The sequence below is a fragment of the Triticum aestivum genome, unplaced genomic scaffold, assembly GCF_018294505.1.
Source record: "Triticum aestivum cultivar Chinese Spring unplaced genomic scaffold, IWGSC CS RefSeq v2.1 scaffold123088, whole genome shotgun sequence".
Lineage (NCBI taxonomy): Eukaryota > Viridiplantae > Streptophyta > Magnoliopsida > Poales > Poaceae > Triticum > Triticum aestivum.
The window spans coordinates 1-3,531 of NW_025240669.1; the positions used below are offsets into that span (position 1 = coordinate 1).

Consider the following 3,531-nt stretch of genomic DNA (forward strand, 5'->3'; position numbering starts at 1 on the left):
GGGGGTTGTACCGAAGCACTCCCCTAACAATTAAATTAGAAATTGCTTTTCTGAAATTAATATGGCACGTGACAGCTCCGGTAGAATACATAAGCCGTTTTAATATAAAATAATATAATAAACAATTACCAATATAGGCGTTGATGCTATTTGTATGATGGAACTCATCTGGTAAGCGATCTTTGTATCCACTTCACTTTGGTTGAAGCCTAACCAGTTTAAGTCCTGAGTCAGCATAGTTCTTGTTTTTAGGATGACTACCTTAACAGACAAAACACACTTAGGTGGTACATTCAGATAGCAGCAGGGTGCAGAGTTGCCTCGATACATCAGCAAGGATCAACGAATCTCGGCTGGCCCGAGCAGCCAGCTCATGTGCCAGTTTTTTTTTGCCCTGGGAATGGAGTTGATGAGGACGGGGCTGAAAACCTGCAACTCATTTTTTTACATCGCTGATGAAAGAGAAACAACCAGACCTATTAGGCCTGCCCACCTCCAATCCTTGGGTGTTAGTTTCAATGATATGATTATGGGCCCTCTGTACACGGCTGAAAGCGACTTGAGGCCAATCAAAATGGCTCGCCCTTTGGCTTCTTCCACATTCCTGCAAGTTTAGATTTTCTTACTGACCGAGACAAATACATACCCTCTGTAATCATTGGCGACTTTCTTCAGAGTCCGCATAGTTGATGTTAATAAATAAAACTTTAAAGGAAATTTGAGCTGATGCAGATAACTTACTCTATTCAAGATGCTCCCACTCGGATTGTAGTCAAAAAACACATAGGAGCTCTGAATATGGCCATGTGCATCTTGTTGAACAACAGAGTTGCTATTTTGTATGCAGCTGCCAGAAGAAACAAGTGCCCTTACGAAGATGCAAAGCGAACTTGCAACAACCAATGCCACAAAGACAGAGATCAGTGTCGACGTGCTTACTGGAGCCTCGGCGTCTTTCGACACATGAGAAGCCCGGGCCATCCAGTAATTGCTAGCAATCTGAACGTCTAAAGTACTTGGAAAAGTAACTGTGCTACAAGATCTCCCCGGTAAGCCAATGTGAGGTACTTCCAGTAGACCCATAACCACACCCTATCTTTTTTCCTTCTTCCTGCACCAGCTGCCCACTTTGAACCATGTCACTGTTTTATTTGCCATTTCATTTATCTTTCTCTTCAACGGATGACAATGACCTGGATAGGTTCGAACTCATCACCTCCATTAGCAACATCAGTCACGTCCATTGTTGTGAGAGCATCTTGGTGTGGACCAACCAGTTCTGCTAGGTCCGCTCCTGAACTATGTATATCGTTGTATTTGCCTGCCTGTGCTATTCTCTCGCCGTTCATTACCTGCATTAAAATTACCTTACTAGGAGAAGCGAATAATTTATGACAATAAAATTGACATGAAACATGTGCCAATGAAATTCTCACCAAAATAAGATCGGCTGCAGGCAGGAATTCAATCTGGTGGGTGACATAAACCATTGTTTTTTAAGCCTAAGCCCCAGGCAAGCATTCCTACAAATGATAGAAGCCTTAAGCAACGTGTTCTCAAACTTCTATTGTAAAAAAAGAGATGGTATTATACCTTGAAAAGGTGGGATCATGTATGAGCATCAACTGCATTGAACATATCATTGAACAAATAGGTGTCAACACCCTGATACAATGCACGGGCTATCTGAATCCATTGCTTTTGCCTACCACTAAGATTGCTGCCTCACTCTCCAATGACTTTGTGCTCCAAGTCTTTCTTCAGCGAACACCACTCAAGGACCCTGCCATACTTCTCACTCTCCATCTCCTTGTCAAACAGTATGTTGTCCTAAATTTTGCTGCTCTGCATCCATACCGTCTGGCTGACATATATGCCAATGTTCCGCAAGTTTTAGCCTTTCCTAATAGCTTTGGCACCTCACTGATAATGCAAAAGAGCAAACTTAATTTTCCAGATCCGATCATCCCACAGACTGCAACACGCATGCCTTGCTGATCTTGAAAATTCAGATCCTTCAGTGTTGGTATCTCAGGTGAGCCGTCCCAGGAGAAGCACCCATTGCTGACCTCAGTTGCAACATTGGAGCTACCACTTGGTAGCCTCTACATATCGTCCATCGGCAACTTCTCAAGGCATAGGAAAACATCTGGTTTATCCTGAGAAGATAAAGCTGACATAAAACTGATTAGCATTCTGCAATAATTGATATCAAGACTCTATCCCAACAAATTACCATTCTGCAAAGAAAAATAGATCTAAAACTCGAAAGCAACTGAAACCAAAACGTAAGAACACTTCCATTATCCCATTACAAGCCCGATCCGGTAAAAACTGGATAGGCGATCTCACCTATCCGTACGCCAACACCCACCGAGCCTCCACCTACGGGGCGCCAGAGGGTTGCCTCCGACGGACTCAACTCCTCCGGCCATACCAGTCACGTCTCGAAATTGCCCGTGCTTTGCACATGGGACATAAATTCTTGTCGTTCAACACCAATCTATATGGCATTACATTGTTGTGGATATGTACTGAAGGAAATATGCCCTAGAGGCAATAATAAAGTTATTATTTATTTCCTTATTTCATGATAAATGTTTATTATTCATGCTAGAATTGTATTATCCGGAAACTTAGTATATGTGTGAATACATAGACAAACAGAGTATCCCTAGTATGCCTCTACTTGACTAGCTCGTTAATCAAAGATGGTTAAGTTTCCTAGCCATAGACATGTGTTGTCATTTGATGAACGGGATCACATCGTTAGAGAATGATGTGATGGACAAGACCCATAGGTTAGCATAGCAATATGATCGTTTAGTTTATTGCTATTGCTTTCTTCATGACTTATACATGTTCCTATGACTATGAGATTATGCAACTCCTGAATACCAGAGGAACACTTAGTGTGCTATCAAACATCACAACGTAACTGGATGATTATAAAGATGCTCTATAGGTGTCTCCGATGGTGTTTGTTGAGTTGGCATAGATCAAGATTAGGATTTATCACTCCGATTGTCAGAGAGGTATCTGGGCCCTCTCGGTAATGCACACCACTATAAGCCTTGCAAACAATGTGACTAATGGGTTAGTTACGGGATGATGCATTACGGAACGGGTAAAGAGACTTGCCGGTAACGAGATTGAACTAGGTATTGAGATACCGATGATCGAATCTCAGGCAAGTAACATACAGATGACAAAGGGAACAAAGTATGTTGTTATGCGGTTTGACCGATAAAGATCTTCGTAGAATATTTAGGAACCAATATGAGCATCTAGGTTCTGCTATTGGTTATTGACCGGAGATGAGTCTCGGTCATGTCTACATAGTTCTCGAACCCGTAGGATCTGCACGCTTAACGTTTGGTGACAATCAGTATTATGAGTTTATGTGATTTGATGTACCGAAGTTTGTTCGGAGTCCCGGATGAGATCACGGACATGACGAGGAGTATTGAAATGGTCGAGACGTAAAGATTGATATATTGGAAGGATATATTCGGACATCGGAAAGGTTCC

The 3,531-nt window shown here is 42.1% G+C and overlaps 1 pseudogene; it reads right to left on the minus strand.

Moving 5' to 3' along the window:
- Positions 1 to 129: 129 nt before the first annotated feature.
- On the minus strand, positions 130 to 2,435 carry LOC123176802 (ABC transporter C family member 3-like; annotated as a pseudogene).
- Positions 2,436 to 3,531: the final 1,096 nt, after the last annotated feature.